The sequence below is a fragment of the Trichosurus vulpecula genome, chromosome 1 (assembly GCF_011100635.1).
Source record: "Trichosurus vulpecula isolate mTriVul1 chromosome 1, mTriVul1.pri, whole genome shotgun sequence".
NCBI classification, from domain to species: domain Eukaryota; kingdom Metazoa; phylum Chordata; class Mammalia; order Diprotodontia; family Phalangeridae; genus Trichosurus; species Trichosurus vulpecula.
This window is the reverse complement of record NC_050573.1, coordinates 381827598-381850209: the sequence shown is the minus strand read 5'-3', so window position 1 is coordinate 381850209 and position 22612 is coordinate 381827598. Positions and strand designations below refer to the sequence as shown.

General features: G+C 36.8%; 1 protein-coding gene across 2 annotated transcripts in view; it reads left to right on the top strand.

Moving 5' to 3' along the window:
- DYM (dymeclin) overlaps positions 1 to 22612 on the top strand; it is a 622593-nt gene that overhangs the window by 294194 nt on the left and 305787 nt on the right. The window lies entirely within an intron of this gene.

The following is a 22612-nucleotide window of genomic DNA, read 5'->3' as shown; positions in this document are numbered from 1 at the left end:
ATGCCTCCTTTTCTTCTCTGACACTGCCACAGTCCTAGCGTAGGCTCACACTACCTCCTGCTTGGATTATTGCAATAACTTTTTGGTTTTTCTCTGCTTCAAAACTTCCTTCCCACTCCTGTCCATCTTCCAGTCAGCTGGCAAATCTTTATGCATAAGTATGACCCTGTCACCCCTCCTTTTTGATCACCTCCAAAATCAAATATAAATTCATCTCTTTATCTTTTAGAGCCCTTCATAACCTGACTCCCTCCTGCCTTTCCAGTGTTGTTTACATCTTGCTTCCCTGAGCTTACGCTGCAGTCCAGTGATGCTGGTCCCCTGTCTGTCCCTCTAATAAGACAGACCATCTCAAAAAAAAAAGACAGACCATGTCCCAGCTCTGGACATTTTCATTGGTTGTCTTGCCTAGAATTCTCTCCTTCATCCCTGCCTCCTGGATTTCTTGGGTTTCTTCAATTCTCGGCTAATGTCTCACCTTATTTCTCTTGCTATTGGTTGCTCTAACACTTAGACCTCAGTGTTTACAGATGATATATTTGAGTGCTCACAATTATTTGCAGCCAGTATTATAAATCCTTTCTAGCATGTATTTTTTTGGAAAAGACTAAAAAGGTACTAACTTAGATTTATAGCTACTTTTATTTATGAGAGTTCTTTATAGGAAGGCATAGAAGTTGAAATTTTTGATCTGATGAGAACATTATATTGATACTACTTTTCTTCATTGTAGTTCTTGGTAAGGAAGTCTTGGCGGTGGCTCAACTTAAGTTCTTTATTAATTCCAGCCATTAGAAAATTTATGCATAGTACCTTTATATTTTCTCTTCTCTTTTTCTCCCTTTTTCCTTCTCTTCTCCCTCCCTCTTCTTCCTTTCCTCCCTTCCCTCATCGCTCTCTCTCTGTTTGTCCCTCTGTCTGTCTGTCTCTCTCTGTCTCTGTGTCTCTCTGTTTGTCTGTCTGTCTGTCTCTCTCTCTCTCTCTCTCTCCCCCCCTCCCTCCCTCCCTCCCTCCCTCTCTCCCCCACCACAATAATGTAGGTGTGTTTTCACAAGTTAAGATTTCAGAAATATATAATTAATGAAACTTTTTGTTCATGGCCTGGTATGTGATTAGTAAACCATTCAGTTACAAATATTTAGATTTTACTTTCTTGCTTCATACTAAAGTGTAGGTATTGTATATTTTGTGTTTTTATGAGGAATGGAGAACCTGTAGTCTTTTCCATGATTTCATCAAGCTTAAAGACTAAAAGGGATAGTAGGTTAATGAGAAGTAATCTGGGAGGATGTTAGAGAAAATCTGGTTTAACCTGCTCAATTTACAAAGAAAAAAACTAAGGTTAATTGAGAGATCTAGAGGCTGCATAGCATTTTGAGCATTCATATAAATTATCTGTGAATATGGATTATTCCATAGAGGATAGAGGAATTAGTAGTCTATGAAAAACAACAACAGAAAGAACTTAGTAGATATCAGTTTCGTGAACCATAACTAATAATTGTCCAGGGACCTGGGAATGCCAAAATCTGATGCTTGTATTTGATGCCTCTGCTTGAGAGATTGTAACATGGCTTTAAATGTTTTGTTATTGCAACTTTCTTTTGGTATAGAAGAAGTATCTGCATTAGTGAATTTCTAACTGACTCAGCATGAGCAGTATGTTTATACTTGTCTCTATTTACCCCATCGCCTTTTCTTTCTTTGTTTTAACTCTGTCTCTGTTTCCCCTACCCCTTAATCCTATTCTTTTACTCATGTCCCCACACTTTTACCATTTATCTAGTCATGTTATAGACCTAAAGTATATCGAGCATTTTCTTCCAATTATTAAATATCTAGTTGTTTTTCGGTTGTGTCTGGATCTGTGACCCCATTTAGTGTGTTCTTGGCAAAGATACTGGAATGGTTTACTATTTCCTTCTCCAGATCATTTTACATATGAGAAAACAGAGGCAAACAGGGTTAAGTGACTTGTTCACAGTTAGTAAGTGTCTGAGGCTGGATTTGAACTCAGGAGGATAAGTATTTCTGACTCTAGACCTGTCACTCTATTATCTGCTCCACCTAGCTGCCTCAATTATTTAAAAAGGGTTTAATATTCTTTTTCATTGCTTTTAAAAAGCATATGAGAGGCTTGGGGTCCCTACTGGGTCCATGATTTTGTTATTACAGGCTGCTCCTGGTGAGTAACTTCATCTACTAATACAGATTAAGAATTTCTTCATCCCTTAAGCCCTTAGAGAGCTGCCTAGAGTGCTGAGAGCTAAGGTGCCTTGCCCAGAATCTCACAGTCAGGGTGTGTCAGAGGTAGGACCAGAAAAGTGTGTACCTGCTGTCTTCTGTTCCAGTGTATGTCTGTCTGTTCCATCCCCCTTCTCTTCTTCTCCCCTCTCTTTTTCCCAAATCTTCCTGAATTCCTTGGTGGCATTTGTTCTCTTCCCTACTAATATGATGCTAACACCTTCTTTCATGTATTTTTCTGTGTACATCTTATTTTCCCAACTAGATTCCAAGTTCCTGGAGTGTATTGGCTCCTGCCTTGTATGAATATTTGTCATATATTCCAATTATATGGTTGGCTTTAAGTTTCACCTCTGAGAAGCTAAGATTTAGACCAGAAGTTCCTTCTTATCTATAGTTGCAAAATATTTTCTGATCCACAAATATCTTTTTGCTTGGAGTCCATAGGTGAATTAAAATTGATGTATTCCCAAAGAAGAGAAATTACATGAAAGCACAGTCAGACTCCCCTTCTTCGTGACCCCACAAACACCAGAGGGCAGGCCAGGCTTGTGAAAAGCATGTTCTACCTGCATTATACATTATGGTCTCCTTCAGACTTCCATGTTGTTTGAAGGTCTGATTCTTATTTAAAATGCTTGAAATTTGTTATATGTTCTTTCTTAAATTGTTTTCAAGGTATTTTTGTTTACTCTGTGCATGTATACAAACATGCACATGCCTGAGTTCACCTGTATTGTTTTCTACAATGGAATTTTAAAGTAATAATGGATCACTATCTCATATTTTGAAAATGATTTTATGTATCTGATTCTTATAACTAGACCTTTTGTATTTGGAAATATATCTTACATTTGACAATACGTTAATATGGACAACAACAATACTCTATAAGTTTATGTAAAGACTTGAAAATACTTTTACATGTACTGCCATACTCATCTACCCAGCATCTCTGGTTGGTGTGCAGAGATATTTTGCAGACTTGGACTATAAACATAAACTACATTCTTGACCAGAATCATGTAGCATCATAATTGAATTGTTTTTCAAGCTTTCTGATTCCATATTTATTAATTGTTCTATTAAATACTTCTTCAGTATTTCAAAGATCTGTCATTTAATCAGTGTTTGCTCCCTTTCCATGGATACTAATTGCAGCCCTCCAATTACTTAGTTGATAATCTTTGAAGTCTGCTATAGCCAATAAATTCACTGCCCAGTAGCCAAGTTGGGGGTGAACATTTTCAAAATTGGCTAAGTTGATCTGTAGGAAGCAGACATAGCATGGGGACTTCAGTGGATATTCCTATCCAGGGTCTTTTAATATATGGTTCTAACTAATAAGAGGAATTTCAGGTTTATCTACCAGACACTTGATACATTATGTGAAAATAAAAACTAAGAATCCTAATGTTAGGAAATTATAGAACCTTAGAAATAGTCTTGTCTGATCCTTGCATCTTGCAAATGAGGAAACAGGTACAGTGAAGATAAGTCACTTTCCTAAGTCCACATAGTAAAAAATGCAGGACAAGAATCCAGATCTCTTAGCTCTTGCTATGGCATTCTTTCTACTACCACCTGCTTCCTCTTTTGCATTTTTCCAAGAAAATAGTATTCGACCATATTTTTCATGGCTCTTGAAAGTATTTGTTTTTTCCCCACGAAAAACAGATTCTTTACAGCCTTGTGAATATACTCTCAGTTAAAGAAAGTAACAGTTTGTGTGGGGCAGGTACACTAGAATGAGGATTTTTCTAGTTTTTCTTCTCTCTCCTTGTTATTTTGATTAGTAAATGACTAGATGTAGGGGAAATTGTTTTTGGAAAAAATTATACAGGTATATGCATGTGTTTATATATCTATTTATTAGATTGATTGATTGATTGACGTGTGTGACTGAAGTGCCCTGCATATTACTTTGTGAGGTTACTTTATTGAATTAAGGTCTCATAACTTTAAAATGAAGAACCTTTTTGGATATAAGCAATGATATTTTTCCAAAAAGGAAAACTTTCTCCTCTTCTCCTTTCTTTGTTTTACTTTAAAATTTTCCATAATTTCTCATTTATAAAACTTGTCAATTTGATGAATAATTCTTTAGTGGATAATGCAGTTTCACTGTGTCATCCTGAATAACTTCTGAGTCTTTATGAAGTATAGTGTACTGGGCGAAACATTGTAGCTTACTAGATAGAATGGGCGAGGAGGAATATCTGGAACATTTGAGTTTCAGTCCTGTCTCAGACACTCAGGTGGCGAAATTCTCCTTTCTGTGCTCCAGGCAACACTTTAAGACTATAAATTACTGGTGATTGGTGAAGGGCATTTCCATACCTAGAATTCTCCATACTAATGAAACCCTAGATCTGTCGGTCAGTCAGCAAGAATTTATTAAGCACTTACTATTGTACCAGACATTATTCTAAGTGCTGACGATAGAAAGAATGGCAAAAATAATCACTGCTTTAAAGGAGCTTATGGTCTGGTAGGGGATGCAACATGCAAATGATTCTGTGCTGTGGAAATAGGTCCTGGCAGAGGGAAAGTGCTGGTTGGGGAGAGGAAGGCTGGAGAAGGCTTCTGCAGAAGGTGGGAATAGAGCAGTTTTCTTACACCTTTACAAATAAAGGAAATCCTCTAATTTCAGGGCCTTAGAGCCCATATGGAGACCCTTTTGGCAAAGGCATGTCAATTCCCTTAGAATTGCTGCAGTCAAGTACTTGACTTTTCACTACTAGTTGTAACAAGGAATTGGCAACAGTTAAAATTAGAATACTAAGTCAAATGGAATTGATTATGATATTTCTAAACTAGATAAAGGACTAGCATCTTCTCCATTTCCATGTTTATGAAAATCTAACTTCTTAGTAAATTCCTCCCATACCCCCACCCCTGTCCCCCCAAAATACAGGTATTGTAGCATCAAATCCTGTCATTGTTCTCCTGTCTTCCCCTTTCCTCACCAGGGAAATAAACCCTTCTGGGAAGTCAGGATTTGAGGGCCACATTTATGCTGGCAAGTTCTGTGTAATAAGCCTGCTGGTCTCATTGGATTTTTTTAATCATACACACATGCCATATGTATGTGTATATACACACATTTGTATACATTTATTTCTCTTTGCCTGTAATGGTATTCCTTTTACTTTACTGTCTATTGTAGTCTCCAAACGGTAGTGAATTGAAGATGTTAAATTTATATCTTTCCTCTGGTCTTATTTTGCTCAACCCAAGTACTGGTCTTCTAGGCTATACAGCTTTTTGATGGCTCTTTCCTACCACTTTCTTAGCCTTGGCTAGACTTCTAACAAAATTCTAATTTCCTTTGGTCTCTTGCCTTTTTCTTTTCCAGCACTTTTAGCATGAAATATTGCCAGAAAAGTTCATACTTCACTGCCTTCCGAGTGACAACACCCTTTTGCCAGAGCTGCACCTCTGTGGAACTTATTGTGATGTAAAGTGGTTGTCCACAATGTAGTCAGCAACAGTCTGAGCCTCAGAGGGTATTGACAGAAAACTGACTACTCTAGAGTGTTGTTTTACTCTCCTTGGTTTTTTTTATTCTAATGTACTGATCTTAAATGTTTTTCTCTGAATTCAACTCCCCCCCCCCCCAACTTATTGCTGTCTGTCACACAGTTTCTTCCATTTTCCTATTTATAAACCATTTTTTTCATAATCAGTTTCCATTTGAGAAAGTGAAGTCAGCTTACCCTGTTGTACTTTCCAATTTGGTTTTATAAATCTTTTCTATAAGTTTAATTATGTCTGTCTCTAACAGTTTTTGTATTACAAGACGTATATCTAAAATATTAAGGGAGGGGCAGCTAGGTGGCGCAGTGAGTAGAGCACTGGCCCTGGAGTCAGGAGGACCTGAGTTCAAATCCAGCCTCAGACACTTGACCTTGGGCAAGTCACTTAACCCCAATTGCCCTGCCAAAAACAAAAACAAACAGACAAAAAATAAAATATTAAGGGTAGGGACAGAAGATATCCATAAAACTTAAAACTTTCAAGTATCTGTACCATGTTCCCAAAGATTCAAACTTTTAAATTGGGATTGGGGTAGAGAGTAAGGGATAGGTAGATTGGATATACAAGGTACAACTATAAATATCAAGATTAAATATTCATATACGGAGCCAATCTTGTTATTTAGTCATGCTTCATACACTGTTAATAACTTTATCATTTTTGGTAAACACATTTTCTTACCCTTTTCAAGTTTGCCCAAATCCACTATTTGAACGTAAATAGACATAGTATTGACTTTTTCATGCAATTGATTTTGAAAACGTATCACACCACATTTATTTCTTTTTCTTGAAGATGGAATTCTGTTTTTGATTAATGTTTCTATTTATCAAAAGCGTGGCTTATAAATTTTGGTTTTCATGTATTTTAAAACATTTTTCAACTTGCTGAATATTACAAACCATCGGAAATCTTATAAATTTTTAATAAAGATTAAGGCTGTATATTATTAACCATTTAAAAATCTTTACTTGTAAAAATCAGGAACTCACCTGATATATTCACTGACTTAAATCTAAAGTGATAGTAAACAAGACCGTTTTTATATACTCTGTTATCTAAAGTTCATTTTTAATACAAATTGCTTCAGATTAGTTTGGTGTTAGCAGGGAGTCTAGACTTACGGACCCCCAAAATCAGGTCATTTTTGATTAAATCTTAAACTTTATAGATAACCAAAGCTACATCAGCAGGGCACAGACTCCCTGGCTAGGCCTGCTGTCAAACAAGTTGTTCCTTGGCTTTGAGCTATGATTCAGGCCTCTTTCTTTGTTCTGCTCCAGGCTAACTCATCACCCTCTTAAAACTGCTTGAAATCAGATGACTCAGTATCCAAATCTTTATTCAGTCCCCCACGTCTCCAAAGCTATTAAATTTTACTTTTTCATTGCCAGGATGGTAAAAAAAAAAATATTACGTAGGAAAAACAGAGCCTAAAGAATAAAAATGCATGAAGAGACAGCTGCAATCATGACTTACCTTCTTATTTGTGAATGATACATTATTTTAAGGGAGATGTGTTAATTATAGAAGGAACTTAAAAATAATCCAGTAATTTCACTGTCAGATGTTAGACAAAACCTTGGATTTGATTTTTAGACCCTTTTAAGTATCACTAATAATAATCCCAATAAGTGACAATTACATAGAGCTTTAAAAAGTTTGCTAAGCATTCTACATACATTATCCTGTTTTCATCCCCCAACAACTTTTGCAGGAAGCATTATTATTTCCATTTGACAGATGAAGAAGCTGGAGTCCAAAGTACAGTACTTGTAGCGTGTTATGGTCAGGCGTCCTCCAGACCTTAACCATGTACCCTATCTGTAATCCCTCTAAACTCCTGACACTGTCCTTTGACTTACTGATATAAGCTGTGGAAACTTGGGTAAACTACTTAACTATGGACCTCAGTTTCTTCACTAATAAAATGACCAGGTGGTCTTTATGATCCCAACTCAATCTACAACAGCCCTAGAAATGGGAATAATAACATTTGCGGTGTATTTCATAAGTAGCATTTTATAAAGCTTCAATGCCTTATAAATGTGAACCATTATCCTATAAGCCTCCAGTTATTAAGAAAACTAATAGACTGTTATCTTGGTTAATATTGACTGTAGATGTTACCAAATCCAATAATAGAAAAGCAGAGACAGAGACCTGTAGACCAGTATCACTAATGAACCTTTTAAAAAGTTTTAAATATGAAACTCTACATTAAAAAGAGAACAATATATTCAAAATTGTATTCAGTATGACCTAGTTATATTTAAATTTTTATATATATTTAAAATATATTTTAAAAAATTGGTACTTGTTAAAAAACAGAAAAGTTAGTGTAATAATCTAGAATAGCAAGAAACATCTGAACTCAGTAAGCCATTATTCAGTCAATCTGGGAACGTAAGTTACTTAGGGAAAAATTATCTCTTTGTCAAGAACTAATGAAAAATTAGCAAGGAGTTTGGCAGAAATTAGGTTCAAGCCAATACCATAATCATATGAAATGGATATGCAAACTGCTTATTAAAAATCACAATATAAAGGATATTAAAGAGATCCTGACTAGTACCTTTCATAGCTGTGACTGCGGGAAAAATTCTTAAACAAATGACTGAGGAGATCACGAAAAAATGACAATTTTCTTTCCATGAATTTGGCCAGCTTTTGCAGAAACAAAATCAGTATAATGAGTTTGAGGAGAGAAACTTTTGACAAGGGGAAAATAACTTGCATCACTTATCTCTAATAAGAGTCTGATATTAAATATATAACACAAACACTAAATTCTGTTCCCCAGTGGTCAAAGCATATGAACAAACATATGTAAAGAAGAACTCTAAACTATTTACAATCTTATGAAAATTACTCAAAATCATTTATTAAAGAAATACAAATACAGTAGCAGGTTTTACTTCATACCCCCAAAAGTACAAAGATGATGAGAGATGGAAATAATCGATTAGAAGGGCCACGAGGAAACAGATACACTACTATACTATTAGTGGAGTCTTAGATGGTCCAACCATTCTAGAAATCAACTTGGAATTATGCTAAGAAAGTGACTGAAATATTCATATGCTTTGGCTCAGAGATCTCACTGAGAGGCAGATATTCCAGGGCCTTTAAACATAGAATATTTGTAGTATCCTTTTTGGAGCAGCAAAGAATTGGAAACAATTTTGACGCTCATCGAACAGAGAATGACCAAATTGTCATAAGTGAATATCATGCTGCTGTAAGAAGTTATGATTATGAAAGATTTAGAGAAGTGTGGGGAAGATAGGTAAACTGCTGCACTGTGAAATAAGACAAAATGCCCACTGACTGCCAAAATGTAAATGGGAGGAAAATAGAAAACTGAAACTGATAACTCTGAAATTATAATTATCAAGCTTGGCGCTGGGAAAGAGAAAAGAAAATGTACCTCCCTGACTTCTTTGTAGAGGTAGGCTACCATGGCTATAGAACATTGCATATGCTATCAGATTCTTCTGATGGCATTGCTTAGTTTTACTGAACTTATATTTTTTTCCCTTTTCATGAAGATAAAGCTCATGCACTACTTTTTCCTATATGATCCCTTTCCTTATTTCTCCAACTGCTAGTGCCCTCCTTCCTAAGCTGCTTTATGTTTGACAACTTTGTGTGTTTTGCATATGCTATAGATGTACCCATTGTCTCCCCCATTGGAATATATTTTCCTTGTGAGTAGGAGATTACCTTGTTTTTTCTATTTGTATTCCTAACAATTAGCACATTTCTTGACACATGGTAGGTACTTTAATAAATGCTATTGATTGCTTGACCAATTTGAGTTTAGAATTATATATCAGAAACTTGCTGTCTTTCTAGGACTGACATCCAAATTCCTGTACTATAAATATAGGCTTCAAAATGTCCTGGAGAATTCAACCATTAAACTATTCTGAAACTCTGCTGTCATCACAGACCAAAGTATTACTCACAATTGCCTGGATAGATCATTGATCTATAAATATTTTTTTAAAAAAACAGTGTGTTTATTAGATATCACCCGTAATCTCCAAGGTACATGGGATGAGAAACTATCAAATCATAGAGAATTGGCCAATGAAATGAATGTCATGTGCGAAGACAACGAGGTGCATACTATTCCTGTTGACCTGTCTGTTACTGTACCTGTGCCAAGGATGCTCTCAGTGAACATACGAAGGATGAGCTTCTATCCTAACACTGATTTGGCTCGAAAAAGTAATTATTTTATCATCCTTTGTGAAGTACTCTACAGAACACTGATGAATATAAAGGAATTAACAACAGGATAGCAAACTTCCCTGTCTCCACTGAAAAAGCTGATAAAAGTGGTATTGCTGGATAAAATAATGGTACTAATCAAAGCTAACATCCATGTGGTACTTTTAAGATTTTAAAACCCTCTCTCTATATTCTATTTGGCGTCTTTATTCCAGAAATCTAGATAGAATCACTGTTGCTATCTCTCAATAATACTTTATACTAAAAGGTTGTGTTCTCACAACTTTAAGAAACTGAATATCTGGGGCAGCTAGGTGGCACAGTGAGCACAGCACCATCCCTGGAGTCAGGAATACCTGAGTTCAAATCCGACCTCAGACACTTGACACTTTTACTAGCTGTGTGACGTTGGGCAAGTCACTTAACCCCAATTGCCCTGCCTTCCCCCCTGCAAAAAGAAACTGAATATCTCTTACTCTCACTTTATATTAATCCCAGTTTGAGCCAGAATTTGGAATGAAACTTTACTTTTCTTCATTAAATTAGCAAGAAGCAAGAAGGGAACAAGGGAGTGAAAGAGGAAGGTACTTTGAGCATGTAATTTTAATTTTTTTTAATGTCAAAATTCTTCTGGGGATATCATTTCTAAGCTCTGGAACTCCTGTTTGCTTGCCTTCAATCTGTGGTAGTCGTGATTTAAAAGAATCACTGCTCTAAGATATGGTTCTTTTTTTCTGTACAATATTGCAAATTGTAACTACATTGGAAGTACATTGATCATTTCAATCCCTCCAGTGAGTTCAAGGGAAAAGTTTAAAGGGAATGCATGACAGCCAGGATGAAGGGTACCACTGTTGGGGAAAAAAATATTCACCACCACCAAAACAAATAAAACCCATATGAGAACAAGACTTTTGTAGTATGTCCTATCTTCTCTGTGATCTGTGCAAGCACTGTGGGTCCCGACTCAATTGCTCTGGTCCAGAACAATGAACTAAAGAGAGGAGAAGACTTTGCCTTCATAGCTCTTCCAGAGCAAAAGCATTTCTTTTGAGCCTTGTGTATCGCAGTTGAAAAAAAAATTTTTTTATGGTCCTCGGCGCTAGTTCGTAATCCCAGGAAATAAAGAGATGTAGATATAAAGTGTTCTGGGAAGCTTAGAAGTGAAATCCTGATATAAAATTTCAAAAATCTAAGAACAGACCTATTGTAGTACTGTTAGCCTCGGAGAGAATAAAAATGAGCTAACTAGGATATTAAGGGTATCTAAGCTTAATGTAATGGTAAGATATCTAAAAGGATGGTGTTCTGCGCTAATAGAAAAAGAGAAAAACAAAGCTCAAATCCATTTTAGGAAAAAAAAATCACAACAGCATAAACGCAGTTTACTTAACAAAAACCCTTAGCTCTCACTGAGTTTAGTAGACTCTGTTCTTAGCATTTAGGCCATACTTACTAATGAATACACGTGCAGATGACCTTGAATAATTCATAAATAATTTCTTTAGGTCAGTCATTACATTAGGAAATAGTTTTTCCTCCAACTGTCAGCAGACTTGTCACTACAAATATCTTTATATCACTACAAGGGGATTTTAGTTTTGAACATACATAGGAAAATATATAGGTGTTATGTGATTGGAGTTTCTCAAGAAAGTAATTGAAAATGTTTCCACTACTTAAAACTTTTAAAGAATAAGAAGATACAAAAGAAAGTGCTACATAGTCAGCACTCCATAATTATTAAATGACTGAATGAAGAAGGAGCATTTTCTACAGAAATGTTATTTTTTCTCTTAAAGAGGCTGGGTAGGCACAATTAGGAAGCCAAGAAAAGAAGTCCACATACATATTGGTGAAATGGTAATATTAACTTTCACTGTTTAGGCTATCCACAGTTAATTTCTGATTCCTATCTACTTCTAAATACTGATCTTGGAGTCAGATGACCTGGATTCCAGTTCTGTCTCTGCCATTAACTATCAATTTGGCTACTTCTCTTCTCTGGATTTTCTTCCAAATCTGAAAAATAAGCGTTTTAGACTAGGTGATATCTAAGATCCCCACCAAACTCTAACATTAAGTCTTTCTTTTTTCTACCAACACATAGAACAATCTACTACCCAACTGATAGTTGTTAGCTGGTTATTAGCTTAAGGAATGTAAATTAATTTTTAATATTAGACTAAGCAAATCATAATTTGGAAAGTAAATTTATTGCGAAATATACAGTATACTCCAAAGGTAAATTTAAATTCTTGTTCCATCATCTGCCTTCTTAGATACAAAGTGATATATGCTACAGTAATCCTTATTATAAGAAATAAAGTAATTTAGTTGTTTTCAGAAGAACTAATTGATTTAAGACCTGGAACACCACTGAAGTACTAATTAATATGAAAGAAAATGATGTGTATTTAATCTATATTGCATGTATATAGACCAGGTTAAATCTTAGAGACATCCCATTAGTTATATCTCTTTTGTTTATGTCCCCATCTAGCGTCTCCCCTGGAAATAAAATAAATCAATTCAGTTCATGTTTAGATCTCCACCAAAAAAAGGGGAAGGGGGAGTTGAGGTACCTCAACTCTCAGGCAAAGATTTAAGTAACAGAACATTGAATCTAAAATAGACATTATTTAACTTAATCTCCCAAAATGCAAAAGGCTCACACTTAAGACCATAAATAGTCAAAACAATATCCTTTCCTCTCTGGTGGACCCAGGCACCTATAGAATTTTTCAGCCTTATATAGTATTACCCTTGGTGAGTTTCCTTTCTCCCTTCCTACAAAGAGGAAAGCACTTAAGATTTCTAGGATCAAGTAACCTTCCTATCTAGTAAGCCTCACTACCTAGGGACATATTTAATTTTCAGGTTTCAAAGAAATACCCTGTATTCCAACTCCTCCTCCCCCCAAAAAGGGGGGATGGACAGATTGATAATTAACTTTCTCACTTGCCCTTGATTTTTTACAGTCTCCATAGATCTCAGAACCGTTTAAGGCCAAGGTCAAGGTTTGTTCATTCCCATCCTGGTTTTCTCACTAGTCTAGGATTTGGTATAGTTTAAGAACTCATTGTGGACTAGAACTCCCCAGCTGGACTTGGGAGAGTTGATACCAGAACTCCTCCCTCACTCAGCAGCTCTCTTCACTCTGCTCACTCAAATTCTTACAACACTTAGCTCGTCCCAAGAATTTCTCATTGCTCCTCTGTTGATGACAGTAGAATTACCTTGCCCCTGGAATTCATGGTTCTCTTGAGGATCCACATGGCTATGTCTGTCTGGTTTCTGTCCAAATCTCTAGTGTTTTGATTTCTTTTTAAGAGGCATGCCCCAAGAGTATAGCTTAAATATATAAACTAGCTAAAAATCCTCAAATCATCAGGAAATTTTGTAATGAAAAGATTACTTTCTAATTTTGTGTGGCCATGGGAAAGCCACTTAATTTTTCTAAGCCTCGCTTTTTTCATCTGCAGAATGTGAAAATAATAGTTTTCACTTGATAAGAGCATAGATTTCGAGCTAGAAGGGACTTCAGACACCACCTGTCTCATTTTACAAATAACAGTGTTCCTCTAAGTGTTAAATGAGAGGTTTTGTAAAGCACTTTTTAAACACTAAAAGCATCATATAAATATCAGTTGTAATGATGATGATGAAGGATCAAAAAGTAAAGAATACCCAAGGCTTTATCTTGCTAGTTTCCAAACCATGCTGCCACAAGTTGACCCTCCATCCTTAGCTCCCCTTTATATCTTGTCCTTCCTCCTTCATTTGTAAGTTATTAAGGATAAAGACTGTCTTGCTTTCTGCTTCTAGTGCTTATCACAGTGCCTGGACACATATAAATGCTTTATCATTGACTCATCATTTAAGTAAGTTGACACCTTATCAAGAATTGAACCTTTTACAGAGAATTTCACACCAAATTCATATCAATGTCAGAATAGAGATTGATATAAATAAGGAAGCAAGGATCTTAGAACAATGCTATCCTTATATGGAGATTATATATATATATATCCACCAACATAATATATAACACAAGTATTTGAAGCCTTCATTTTAAAATGGACCCAAAAAAGACATTTTGACATTTTATATTCATAATATTAACAGGTAATAAAATAAGGCAGATATTAAGACAGGGAAGATATCTATAAGAAATTCCCTCTCTCTTACCACCTCTAATACTCTTTCTGTAGCTTCTTCCCATTTCTTTAGATGTTTGCAGGACTGGATGAGATAAATTACCTGGTAGCATGTGAATTCTCTTTCAATCAGGGCTATTCCCTCATGATGAAAGATAACAAATGCATGTTTCCAATGGAAAGAAAATGAAGGGAAAACTGTAAGTAATAAGGAAAGAACTAGAGAGCTGTGATAGTTTTCATCTAATTTATTCTAACCTTTCAAATCATAATAATAGTAAGCTCTCATGTTTCTTTAGTACTGCAGCCTGGTGAGGTAGGTATTGCAAATAGTATTGTCTCTGCTTTATAAATGGGAAAATGTACAGAGAAAACCTATCAGACCAGCTGGTCTTTTTTTCTCAGAGTATATTGTGATACTTCCTTACAGTTTCGGACTGCTTGGCAACAGAAAAAATATAAGCAAATTAGAAGATTAAAAAATTTGTACAGTGACTCAAAGAGGATAAAACCACCTGAAGGATAGAACATTGAAATGGGAGTTGTTTTGGATGAGTGGAATAAAGAGACTAGCAGGATGAAATTGAGTAAAAGAAAGTAAACAAACATGCTTTTTTGTTGATTTTTTTCTACCCTGACTTTCCAGTTCTTCTGTTGAGTCAGCTCCCATAGCGTACTCCTCTGCTTCTAAGCACAAAGGGATAGTCATACTTGTAATGAGACCATCACCCACAAGTGTCCCACTTTCATGTTCAAGAACTCTGAAATTCCTTTTTCAGATAATAATATTCTCCAATTTTCATCTTCTCTTATGCCTTTCTTCTCCTAAACCTATTCTTTGTCCTCAAAGTTACCTCTAAGTCTTCCACTATTCATTACTTTCTCAGTCCATTACTCCTATTCTGGATACATGATCTCAACCCCCTAGTGAAGCATTTCAGCTCTACATTATTTTTTCTCCAGTTCCATGCCCCCTTGCCTTGTTGCTACTCACACCTTGTCAAATCCCAACCCTGGATTTTGCTTACCAGCCAATCCTGTACTCCTACATACAAGATACTGAACAGAGCTGGAAGAAGTCACTCAACTTTGCTGACTTGGTCCACTACAAATTTATGTTGTCTAATCACAACTGGACCCTCACTAACTCAAGGCAGGCCATCCATTCCTCCCTAATTCTCTATTATGCTGTAGCAGCTGTTCCAGACTTTCTCTTCTCAAGCCTCCCACAACATCCTTCTCCCTCATTTGAGTGCCTTGCCTCATTCTCTACTAAAAAAAAAAAATCCAGGACCTTTGCTGAGAACTCCCTCTTCTCCATTTTTTCGTCTCTCATTCCCCCAAAATATCCCACATTATCTTCACCTTTCCCCTCTACAAATACCCCTGTCACCAGCCCTTCCCATCTTCTCCAGAATATATTGTACATCCCCCTGACCCCTCTTTTCCTCTCTCTCATCTTTAGTCTCTCCTATCTGCTGGTTCTTTACCTTTTCCCTACAGATCAATTCACACTTCTCTCATTCTTAGAAAACCCTTAACAGATCCTACCATCTCCACTTGCCATCCTCCTATGCCTCTCTGCCCCTTCTCAGATAAAGTCCTTCAAAATGCTTCCTCTGCTTTGTGGTTTCCACTTTCTTCACTCTCATTCTTATCTAAACCCTCTATAATCTTATTTCTGACCTCATTACCCAGTTGAAACTATTCATTCCAAATTGCCAATGATCTCTTAATTTCCAAATCTAATGGCCTTTTCTCAGTCATCATATTACTTTACTTCTCTATAGCATTTGACACCATTGACCTCTCTTACTTTAAATTCTCCATCCTTTCTGGGTTTTTGTGACACTGCTCCCTTGGTTACTCTACTGCCTGTTCAGCCATTCCTTCTGCGTCTCCTTTGCAGAATCTTCATCCCTATTTTGCCCCTAACTATTGGAATACCTTAAGCCTCTGTTTTGGACTCTCTCATTTCCTTTTTTCTGTATGCTTTCTGATGTAGTGATCGCATCAGCTCCCGTGGGTTCAGATATTTCTCTGCAAATGATTTCCCTTATCTATAAATCTAGCCCTTGTTTCTCTCCTGTGTTCTAGCTCCACTTTACCAACTACCTACCATATACTTTGAACTGAACATCCCATAGTTATCTCAGACTCGACATGTCTAAAACAATACTCATCATCTTTCCCCCAAAATCCATACTTCTTAAAATACTCCCTTATATTCTTAAGGGCACTAAAATGCTTCAGGGCAACAGGTTTTCAACATTGGTGTCATCTTCAAGTCTTCCCTTTCACTCCACGTATCCAAGTCTTGTTTGCATCTCTGTACCATCTCTCATTTATGTATCTCCTGTTCAGTTACGCAGCTGTTACCCAATGTTCAGATCCTTATTGCTGCTCTCCTGGCTATTGCCATAGTCTTCTGATTGGTTTCCCTGCTTCAGGAAGCCTCCTTACTCCGCTCGACCCTCTACACAGATGCCGGAATGAATTTCCTAAAGCATATATCCAAGCATGTCACTTTCTACTCAGTAAACTTCAAAAGCTTCCTATTACCTTCAGGATCAAATACAAATTCCTTTTTTGGCAACATGGCCCTTTCCTGCCTTTTTAGTCTCCTTACACATTATTTTCCTTCCATACTGACCTTCTTCAGACATAACATTCCTCTTATCTCTGTCTTTCACTTGCTATCCCCCAGAACTTGAGTGCCCTCTCTCTTCATCTCAACCCCCTGGGCTCTCTGGGTCCCTTAAGATTCAGCTCAGGCTCCCCCTTCTTCCTGTGTTCTCCCATCTGCCTATGCCTTCTCTCCTCAGGTTATTTTGTATTTAGTTTGTATGTAACTTGTGCATACATCTCCCTACTAGAATGTATGGATGAAAAGTCATTTATTATGTGTATGAGCAAAGCACTGAGCTATGTACTGGGGATACAAATAAAAGAGCAGAGACAGTCCCTGCTCATAAGGATTTCATTTTCTAAAGAGAGAGAGACAGCTCTTATAGATGGCTTCAGCTGCTTGAATGTAAGCTCCTTAAGAGAACCTTTTTCTTTTGTACCCCCAAAGCTTAGCACTGTGCCTGATGTATATAGTAGGTATTTAATAAACATTGATTGATTGATTGTTTTACTGTGGAGCAATACCCTATTGGAAATAATGTGTCGCTATTACTTGAATTAGCTAAAATTGAACTGAATAAAGTAAATCAAAACATTCTAAAAAGTAATTCAGTATTTGTAGTAGAATAAGAGGTTTTCCCAAAATTCAAATTATACTGTGATTCATAATTTCTATAGTAAGACTATAAGAACAAGTTGATTTAAAACATTTGCTCCCATCACATTACATATTCAGAGTGCACCAAAATAGAAAGCAGTGATGAATGTGCTGAACTATAAATGAGGATCAATCCTATTATTTTGTTATTCACAACACATTTGATAATGTCCCCTTTTGCTCACATTACTGGGCATGATTGTACTTGTTTCTGTTTCTTGTAGAATACTTCCAAAAGTATTAATACAAAATAAATTAATCCAAGATGGCTTGATTAGGTTTTGAGATGAGGAAAATGTATAAGAATGGGACCAATCAAATTGATAAATTGACTCTGAATCCCAACTTGAATTGTTGGAGCTTGATTTCATCAGCAGGAATTAAGTAAGCTGTTATGGGGGAATGCTAAAAACCACTGCTTTCTCCTGCTTATAATTGACTGCCCTTTCCTAAAAATGTCAAAGAAAAAAAATAGATGAGGAAGCAGGACCCCTAGGTTCTGGCCCTAGTTCTAAAACATTGGGCAGGTTACTTAATTTCTCTGGGCCTCACTTCAGGTTCCTCATATATCAAATGAATAGGTTGGAATCCATGCTACCTAAGATTCTTTTGAGTTCTAAATTCTAATATTCTTAAATATCATCTAATCTTGAAGCAGTAAATAATAGATTCGTAAATTTCAATTATTTTTGCACTAAGTTCAGCATATTCTTATTTCTTTAGGCAAAATATTCTGCCAAATGAAAATTTGGGTCTTTTTTTTGTTTTTTACATTTCCCATATATGCAGAATTAGAAAGAACCTCAGTGATTCAAATCTTCTTATTTTTTTACAAATGATGAAACAGAGGTTCATAGAATTTATGTGGCCTCCTTAACATCATAAAATTAGTTAATGGTAGATAGGAGACTAAATCTAGATTTCCTCTCTACAGTGTTCTTTCCTTCTTTGGGCAAGGCTCCCTACACTAAGCTGCCTCCCAAAGACTGAAAAGGCTGGAAGCAGGTAGCTTAGAATGACGATCACAGAGGAACTGGAATGCCAGGCCTAAGACTTTGGGGCTAGCAGACAGTCATTGAAGGTTTTTGAGTTGTTGACTGAATGTATGACATCAGTGTTTTGGGAAAATTAATCTCATTTTCCATAAATATAAGGTTAAAGCAAGTATGTTCCTCTCTGTTATTGAATATAGTTCTGGAAATGAGAGTGGTAGCAATAATACAAGAAATCACTTAAAGGCATAGTAAGCATTGTTAGTGGGGAGATGAAGTTATCTCTTTTTGCATATTACATGATGGTTTACCTAAAAAAAACTCAAATCAGCACAGAAACTAAGAGATGCTATTAATAGCTTCATTTAAACAATGAGATGTAAATTTACAAAAACCAAAAATTATCAGCATTTTATGTAGCCATAAGAAAAACTAGAAAGGTATTATAGAAACCTCATTCAAAATACTTTTAAAATATCTGGAAATTATTCAACCTTTCAATATAGAAGCTAACTTTTAGATAGTGCTTACTATGTGCCGGGCACTGTGCTAAATACTTTACAATTATCTCATTTAATCTTCTCAAACACCATAGGAGGTAGGTGTTATTATCACCCCTATTTTATAGATGAGAAAACTGAGGCAAACAGAGGTGAATGACTCACCCAGGGTTACACAGCCAGGAAGTGTCTGTGGTTACATTTGAATTCAGGTCTAATTAGCTCCAGGACCAATGCTGTGGGTGCTATGGCGCCATCTAGCTGCCTAGTTAGTCTACCAGTACACTGAAGACTTAAAGAGCATACGTGTATTAGGACCTAGATGAGCCTATATCCCCCACAAACCACCCTAGTAAGCATATAAAACAGTACTCGAAGGAGCAGTGATATGGAAAATGGAAGTGAAACAGTTATAAATTCTGTCTGGTCCAGGACTGCACAAAAAAGACATTTAGAATCTAACTGAATCTTAAGGGTGGAAGAGATTTGCACACTTAGATCCAAAGCAAGAGATGGGTGCAGGCTACACTAAGACAAAGCTCAGGCAGAACTATATGAGCCCCATATGGAGGCAGATACAGACCGGCAGCAACAGGGAGCATACTCACACACAGAGATGAAAAGCAAGCTGAGACAACACCAAGACAGCAGGGAATCTCTGAAGTAGCACTGAGTATAGGAACGAGTGCCACCTAGCTGCTCTCTTGCCTACTTCCCATTTTCAGGTCACAGATCCGGGGCATAAAGGGGAGGTCATGAGCCAACCAAGCATGGGCCCCAACCCTAACTGTGTACTAAACAAGGAACAATTTCTGAAAACCTAGTTGTGTGGCTCTGAATCCAGGAGCAGAGTAGTGACTCAGTTCTAGCCTTTAACCCAGCACAGAAGCCTGCAGTAGAATAACCAGGTTAAGAGTGCCATACCAAAGGGGAGCCAGCAGTTTAGTAGCTAACTGCACTGAAGTGTTGCTAACAGTGACTTGAGTCCAGCAGTGGTCTGTTGAAATTCAGCCACACAAAAGCAAACCTGGGTCAGAAACTTACAGAGCTCAGTGAAAGAGGGCAGTGAATAGACCTCTCCCCAGAGCACACCATTTTGGGAACACTGAAAGCTTTCTGTCTCCCGGACTGAGCTGTGAAAGCAACAGGAGGGCCTAAAAGGACAGAAGCTCAAGCCAGACATCCCCTCCAGAAGGGTGCAGAGCCTAACACTAACATAGACTGCAAAGTCAAGAAGTGAGCTGGAGAAATGAACAAACAAGAAAATGACCCAGACATAAACAACTACTATGGAGACACGGAAGCTCAAGACACAAATACAGAAAAATAAAATATCTAAAAGGAAAGCCTCAAAGAAAAAAATGCATATTGGCCACAGGCTCAACAAAAATTCCTAATAGAGTTAAAGGTTAAAAAAAAGAGCAAAAAATTATTTTTAAAGCCATATAAGAGCTATGGAGGAAAGATATGAAAAGAGAATTAATAGCTTGGTTTAAAAAAAGGCCATGGAGAAGGAAATGGTAAACCACTCCAGTATCTTTGCCAAGAAAACCCAAATGGGGTCACGAAGAGTAGGAAACCACTGAACAACAAAAAAGAGGTACAAAACATTAGTGAAAAAAAATAACTCCATGAAAATTAGAATTGACTAAATGGAAGCCGATGCCTCTATGAGATATCAAGAAGTAAAACAAAATCGACAGACTGAAAAAAAAAAAGAAGAAAATGTGAAATATCTGGCTAACCTGTGGAAATAACTAACCTGGGAAACAGATCAAGGAGAGATAATTTAAGAATCATTGTACTGCATGAAAGTCATGAGCCAAAATAGAGCCTAAGTATAATATTTCAAGAAATCATAAAATGGCCCAGATATCTTAGAATCAAAGGGCAAAGTGGAAATTGAAAAATTCCCTGGTTACGTCCTGGGAAAAAACCCATCAAATTGAAAATTCCCAGGAATATTGTAGACAAAATACAGAGGATTTTGTATTTGATCCCAGAGGTGATAGGGAGCCCTTGGAGTTTATTGAGTACGGGGTGTGCTTGGAGCTGTGCTTTAAGAAAATTACTTTGGCAGCTGAATGGAGAATAGAGTTGGGAAAGACTTGTGGTAGCCAGACCCACCGGCAGGCTATTGTAGTAATCCAAGGATGAATTGATGAGGGCCTGTACCTCATGAGGGGTGGCAAGAGAGAAGGTATATAGGAGAGATGTTACAAAGGTGAAACCAACATGTCTTGGCATGTGTAACATTTTAATGTGAGGATGAGAGTGAGAAGTTGCTGATGACACTTAGGTTTTGAGGCTCAAGGATTAGAAGAGTGGTTTTCTCTTTGATAATAATAGGGAAATTTGGAAAGGGAGAGAGTTTAGGGATTGAGAATGTTGAAGATTTTATAGAAAAGGGGGATAATTACGGATGAAATCTGCTGGAGAAGATTGGAGGGGAAGGCATCACATGTATATATAGAGGAACTGGCCTTAGCAAAAAGAGCCACATCATTGTTAGAGCCTGAGAGAAAGGATGAAAAAGTGGAAAATTATGTCAAGGGGTTTTTGAGATAAAAAACATGGAAGAGAGCTCAAGTCAAATGGCCTCAAATTTCTCAGAAAACTATGAGCTGAGTTCCTCAGCTGAGGTGGAAGTATGGGAAGCTTGATGAAGGAAGAGAAAATTTGGAATATCTTCTGAGGAAAGTAAGATAGGGAATATAATTAGGGAATTATAAAAGACTGGACTGCCTTGCTTCAGTTAAGGTTTGATAACATGAATTTGTAATGTACGCCATCAACACGGATGTGAGACTTCAGCCATATTTACGGCTCGTAATTTCAATTGGAGGTAGAGGATATTAGAAGCAAACTAGGACTGAGGTTTGGTAAGAGAATAGCAGCAATAAGAGAAGGAGAGACAAAAGTAGATGACAGCATAGATCTGAAGTCAATTTCTGTTGCATTGAGGTTGGAAAGGGAGGAAAGTGACATCACAGCTATGAGTACTAACCTAAAAAAGTAAGAGGATAGTGGAAGTAGAAGTTTCTTTGAGGACCAGGAAAAGGTTGGGGAGGGGTGAAGCACAAGAAGAAGTGGAATGTTAGGAGATTCTAATTAGGAAAGTGAAACACATATGGCTAATTAGGTATTGGCAAGATCAAATGTGCATACATCCCTATGTGTGACTGAGGTGGAGTGAAGGTCATACGATTTAAGGAGGCTTAGGGGGTGGGGTCAGGTTAGTGCTTTCAGTGGCATCATTGTGAGCATGACGGACAAAGACCACGTCTTTTCATTTCCATTTAAATAAAAGTCAGGTATACAATTATATGTCCTTATATTTGGGAGTGAGGAATGTATAATGATCAAAAGATTTTGCTAGTGTGTTTTTTTCTCTTTGTATCCTTGCTCATTTTAAAGTGATTTGGTCTAGAGAAAATATTTTGAAGCAATGTTTTGAGAAATATACTTTATTACATCATTAACCTCTTCCTACCACTGTGAACTTATTTTGATGTGACTTACTATCATTCTTTCCCCCTTTTTCTTAAAGGAGTCTTCATAATTAAGAAAAGAGGGTCCAGGAATGCTCTGCCTGACATTATTAATTGGTTCCATGAAAGCACAATACCTTTAGGTGAAATGATGTTGCAT